We start from the raw sequence: 6654 nt of genomic DNA, 5'->3' as shown, positions 1-6654 counted from the left end.
TCTCGCCCATTGCAAACGCACTATTCGATGGTGATGAGTCAACAAAGGAACTCGTAAAGGTCTTCAGGATCTTAATCCTGTTTGTAAGACTCTTCAGTGAATGGTAGCGCTGGAGATGATGCGGTTATACGTTCTTTGGAACTGAGATCTTAGTGCTAGAATGGAGTCTGTTCAATCTCTACAGGCTGATTAAGCAATATAACGATTTTCTCTAATCGTGGTAACACGAGGGCGACCAGTATGAGGTCTGTTTCGCACATCCCCATATTCTTCATATCGTTGAATTGTCCTGCTAACGGTGCTTCCCTGAAAATTCAGCTTGATGGCTATCTGGTGGCGGGACAAAGTCTCTTGCCACAGTCCAATAATTCTACCCCTCTTAAATGTTGACAACTCATTTCTAGGCATGACGACATGTTGTTTGCATTGAATTTTTACCAGTACTGATAGAACAAATGCTTTGTGCAAAAAAAACATTTTTAACAGGTAAACATGTTGTTTTCAATTTATTTTTATTGCTTATACTTGTAAACAAAGTTCTCTTTTTATCAACAATACTATTAGGAATATGTTAACATTATGTGTGTAGATAACATGGGGGTGTAAGATTTTTGAAAGTGAGTGTACAAAGGTAATAATTACCGATACATTAAATGAGACACTCGTATATGATTTCATTTTTGGATTATTTTTTGTTTTTTTTTAAATTTTACTTGGAAATAAGGCTTTAAATACAAGAAGGGGTGAAATTACGATTAAAGGTGCGAGTTTTTTTGCGGAATACCTTTTTCATGTAAAACAGTTCAAAGTATCAGAATTATTTTAGTGAGAACTCGATATGTACAGCTCTTGAGAATCTTGACTATTCTTTTTGACGAAGTGTGTGGTGCGTGGGGCGAGCCTTGACATCTCATGTACTGGTCCAAGTTAGTTGATGTCTGGGGTAGGGAAGTATCAGGTGCAAAGTATGTGATATTGTTTTCCTCCTCCGAAAGGATAGTAAAGAGACAGTGTAAATCTCTTCTTTTGAGGTCAGTTTGGTAGAGATAGATATAAAATGTTGATGGTCGTTCTTGACAAACGAAGTGTCTGCAATGGAAAAGGAATTTTAGTTTTCACCTGTCTCTTACCGTAACTCGGGTTTTTCAAAATAATGGAACATCCAACAATAATTTCGCAGATCTGGTTGCATTGTGAAACTATTCCTTTGGATGCGCAGTTTTTCTCCCATTTAATCAAGTTCCTATATATTACCGTGTAGAAGAACTCTATGCCGGACATCTCTATTTTGGATACATTGTATATTGTTCCTTCGCGTATATGTTTCGCAAAAATCGGGATGTTGTCTTCGAAATGCATGTTGATCAAAAGTCCTCATGGATAAACTGCACCTGGCCATTTGATTGGCCCATCAATCACGAGCAGAGCATTTAATAGCCGCTTGACCGAAAACACTTGACCCAGTGGTGCCTGTTGGACGTTTCGCTTCCCGAAAGATCGGTCGGTCGATGGACCATTAAGAATTTATCGTCGAAATAAAACTCGGGATATCTGTTCTACTTTTAGAAATAAATTGGGTATAGATTATACAGAGCAGGTCTACTGATTTAGATCAATGAGTTTTGCGTTTTTTTTGAATGGGAGCAAATCGACGAGGCAGTTGTAGGGGAGCAGGCCGCAAAATAGGAAAAACGCCTCTGGAATGCGTTGCTGTTTGTAATAAATGAGGGTAAAATTTAGTTTTCTAAATAGACAGGGAACCCCTGGAAATGTGTTGCGAAGCAGATTTTCATTTGCGTTTTGCGTTAAAGAGGATTTTAGGGTGCGAAACGTGCCAGCAGGCAAATGATCCTAATTTGCCGAGTCATTTGGCCGATAGGAAAATTACTGTTGTTCAACCGGAATGTAGCAGCAAATTAAAGTTTAGAAATTCGTTTTTGCAAATTAAAAAAGTTACGAAAATTCATTTCTCAGTGAGTGAGCGGGCTGCCAGTGCCCCGCACCGTAAGTAGGTACCCACCTACCAGAAGTAGTTTAGTTTATGTTGCATATAGGCAAAGTTTCCAGGCAAACTACTTAGAAACACAAAACTGCTTAAAACCTTAAGGTGTTTCCACGGTTTAATTAGTCTTAAGTTGCCATTTTCGTTTTACTAAATCCCTAATGCAAACAGCAGCTTAGACCTGACGACCTTAGAGTGGATTTCCTGCCACGAGAAAGGTAAACTTATATTAAAAACTAATCCCTTAAAATGAGAAAATGGAAATTTAAATTTTTGATGTGGAAGAGCCGACAAAGACGTAGGTAGACTTTTATTAAGTTGACGGTTTTATCAGGCAACGTCTTAAAATATTGAAATTTAATTATCTTTTAAACTGGAGATTTACATTTAAAGACCAAAGGAATGTGGCGTTATCATACGCAAAAATAATTCCAGAAAATATTAGAAGAACCGAAATCCACTATCTCTAAAACTGGATCATGACTGAATCCAACGCATTTCAAATGTCAGTTCTATTTTGCAATTGCAAACGTCAATAGAGATGAAAATCGTAATATGAACTTGCAAAATTAATGGAGGGGCTGATGGAGCTGAAATGGATATTTTCGAGGGCTCCAATTCTCGTTCATTGTACCGTTTTTTTTAACGAATTTCCGGCGTGTGTGTGTGTTGAGAACTGATACATCGGGAATATCTGTTAATAATAATTATTGGGACGATGTTAGAGAATTCTTGTCCTAAATCACCTTTATACATGCCGCACAAATTCATAAAAAGCAATCGCGGAGGCTGGACGTTCCAGATTACGAATGAAACCCAGACGCCCTGTTGGCAAAAGAAATTAGGCCAGAAAGCCACAAAATCGCATCAATATTAATTCGGCGGCCATTCTAAAAAACGGCCGAACTCGTCCATAAATTAGCGAATTAATTCCAGGACCGGCAAAACTTTGCCTGTAAATCACTGGAAGGAATATAATCAAAAGTCCGGCAGACCGGGCCCAAATTGGCGATTCGTTAAATGATGCACAGTGCCGTAATACCGTCGTTTATGAAATATGGCCCTGAAAAAGTCAGTTATTCCCGATGGCCGTAATTAAACTATCGACTGAAATGTTCGGGATTGCTGCCGATAATCTTTAATTTATGAGCCTCCAGAATGGAATCTTTTGGGACAATAAACTCCAGATGTAACAAACAACAAGAAACGGATCGAAATAAGTCGGTAATGCAGTTTCTCTCTGAAATAATAATTTTATATTCCCTTTTCCGACATGGTAGTCGTCACCTGTGCCAGGGGACGCAAACTAATTCGTTTTGACGTTACCACCCCACGTTTAATCCTAAACACACATCTCCAACAAGAAAGCATTCCTCCAAATGAGATAATTTAATTTGACACGTATCACCCAAACCTATTGGTTTATCCCAGTTTTGCTTTTAACCGCCTTTCGTAACAGTTTCGTAATAATATTGCCTTTAAAGACCTTTGGCGTTCCACATCAGAAAGGGGGCAGTTATATGAACGTTAAAACTCATCACTTTAAATCTCAATACCTGGATTAGTTTTTGTGATGGTGTATATGAAATCTTCAAGGAAAGAAATAGAAAAATAATAGACACAAACTAAAGGAGAAAAATATTGCCCATCAAATGCGAATGCAACAAATTATAATAATACATTACCGAGTCATGAGCTTGTGAATAATCATTTAATGAAGAAATCGTGACGTTGGATATGAGTTTTTCACATTCATAGTGTGCAATAAAATGATCAATGTTGTTTTAAGTGTAGGTACCATGCGCAGGATGTGCATAATTTGTGGAACCAGCTTCTGAAATATGAAGTAACGCCATCAGGTCCGTATTAAAATTACTGAATAAGCATTCATATCTTGCATTGATTCGTGTCTTATTATGCGTCTTAATTATGCATTAATGAGGGTTATTAATCAATGATTTTGTATACATTAAAAAAAAATAGAAAAAATGCTGGAGTTGGGAGTTTTGGGTTTGCCTTAAAATATTTTACTTCAAAATTAAAAAGTAGGGACAGTAAAAAATCAAGAAAATGACAAGAATAATTGGGAAAAGTCTCTAAAAGATATTGCGGACGACAATGACTAGAGTGGCATAACAACGAGTGTAAGCACTCGATAAGTATTTGAGAAGTGAGGAAACTCTAGTTCTGATGTTCAACACCGACCCAAAAAAACGTTATATTCAGTGCTGCATTTTTCATGAAAACTAGGAACGCGTTAGAGGTCCAAGAGTTGACACACTGTTGAATTGCAAAGTAAGCAAAATGTTTATCCAGCCGGAGCCGGGCCCATCTAGGTGCATATGACGTTTAATGAGGTGCCTAAAAAAGATGGGTTTGGCTTTTAAAAAGTAAAAGTTGTCTATCGTAAAAAATGTCTTTCCAAGCGTCTTTTTTTGCTCGTCTCGTATATATTTAGAGTAGCTCAAGAAGTGCACAAAAAAAAGCTATAGAGCGCCATCGAGAAATCGTATTTGAGTGATTTAAAAAAACGAGTAAATTTAATTATTCAGAATGTGTTCCGAGTTAAAAATTCGCATTTTACAGGCTGTTTGTTTCTGGAGCTCAATTTCGGTGATCTACATAACCTTAAAATATACGAGGTAGGTTAAATTGGGACAAAGTTGCGTATTTTGGAATTCAAGAATATATCGTTTGAAAATTTGAAAAAATCCAATGACTTTCGGTGGTATTTGAAAAAACCTGAAATTTTGGAAAGACGTCTTTATTTTTCCTCAACTTATTTGGCGACGTAGTTCAAAATGATTGACGCTTCATCATTGGAAATCTTCTTCTTCTGTAATATGATGATGTTATTTTTGGAACTTGATGTGTCGATTTTCGAGAACCATCATCAAATTTGTTTTTTTTTTGGTTGGCACCATCTTGAATTTTCATATTTTTGAATTTGATTGAGAATAATTTAGAAAGGTTTTTAGAGTTACGGGCGAAAACAATGACTAGAGGCATAGGACTTAATGTAACCCTAAATACTCGACAAGTATTCGATTCAAAAAAACGTTATATCCAGTGCTGTATTTTTCATGGAAAATAGAAACGGGCTAGAGGTCCAAAAGTTGACACACTGTTGAATTGCAAAGTAGGCAAAATGTTTATCCAGCCGGGGCCGAGCCCATCCAGACGCATAAAATCAGGATACAAGTCAACTGAACCAGAGAAAGTGCGATAAATATTTTCAAAATAAAATGGACATATTTTATACACTCTAGACCGTATTGCCACGCTTGAGAATATTAGGCTATTTCCATGCAAATAGTCGATAAGTCGCTTCGGCATTTTTCGAGTACAGGTAGGTACATATTCGAATTTGCCGGTGGATAAGCTTCTATTGAATTCGAATAGAATATTCTTTTGGTTTTCCGAATAAGCCCTTACGTTTTAAATTTCCCAGTGCCTCGGATGAGAACAACATTTCAATTCCAGCTACGTCCATTAGACAAAAAAGTTGAGCACATCAGTCCAAATTTGCCGAGTTTCGGGGTTATTTCTGTGGTTGAAATTCAAATACAACTTACACAAGCTTCATATGTATGATGGCCCCGTGCCCTCGGGCTTGTATGGTTCGAAATATAATATCCGTTGTTATCTAAAGTTTCACTGAAATTATGATATCTGACTAGGCCTTTGGGCCCTTTTCCACATTTACAATTCCCCACCGCATTCAAGAAAAAATACGTTTTATTCGAAGTCGAGTGCTCTTTCGGTACAGGAGTTTCGCGATATAAAGCTAAAATTTCTCGAAGATCTCGAATGATGTCTCTCCAGACCCCTCTCCAGACCCACCTTACCCCATTACATTCCCATTACGTCATCTTAAAACGTATCGTTCCCGAAGAGCACGCACTTATTTCTCGATTTGGGCCCAACATTATCAAGCGAGGCTATTAATCCCGCTCTCCTTTGTTTGGGAATGTTTTTGGACGTCTCCCTGGCAACGCAACTTCCGGTCTCCATGGCGACGGGAGACGCCGTTCCCTCCACCCCCCGTACCCTTTAACAATAGACGCAGTTGCGCAAAACAGCGTCGTCTCCTGCTCCTCGTTTGTTTTGGTAGAATTATTGTGTAGAGCAGGATCAGGAACGATGATGAATATGTATTGTTTTATCCGGCGACAGGGTTTTCTTTGTTGCCAGTGGCGTGGCCCTGACCCGGAAATGGAGAAGGTTTTAAAAGAGATGCGTAGTTTACGGGAGAATGGCGGATATTTCATTTGCAGGCTTTAAACGGCTTCCCACAAAGGTAATTAGAGGCGTATGTGGGGAAACATCCGTCGTGTATCGGACTAAGGGCCGTTTTGTTGCTGCTTAAAGGGCTCATTAACATTAATTCAAAGTACACCTCCATTTCAATTCGGAACAAAGGCCGTAAATTAGCGTCACATACCTGTGTTTGTACCTACTTGGCACCACAAGAATGGAACGCAGCCTGAATAAATTCATTAGGTAACTTGCCGGGGTAAATAAGGGGAAATAAGAGTAAAATATTTATTCTTTTTAATTCTACTTACCTTTTCTTTTACAACAGTTCGAAATTTTTGATATGTTCATGGATTGATATAGATCTTATATCGATCCTGGATAACTCAATTGAG

Source organism: Euwallacea similis, chromosome 4 (assembly GCF_039881205.1).
Source record: "Euwallacea similis isolate ESF13 chromosome 4, ESF131.1, whole genome shotgun sequence".
Classification (NCBI taxonomy): Eukaryota; Metazoa; Arthropoda; class Insecta; order Coleoptera; family Curculionidae; genus Euwallacea; species Euwallacea similis.
The sequence above is the reverse complement of the archived record's forward strand: the minus strand, read 5'-3'. Positions refer to the sequence as shown.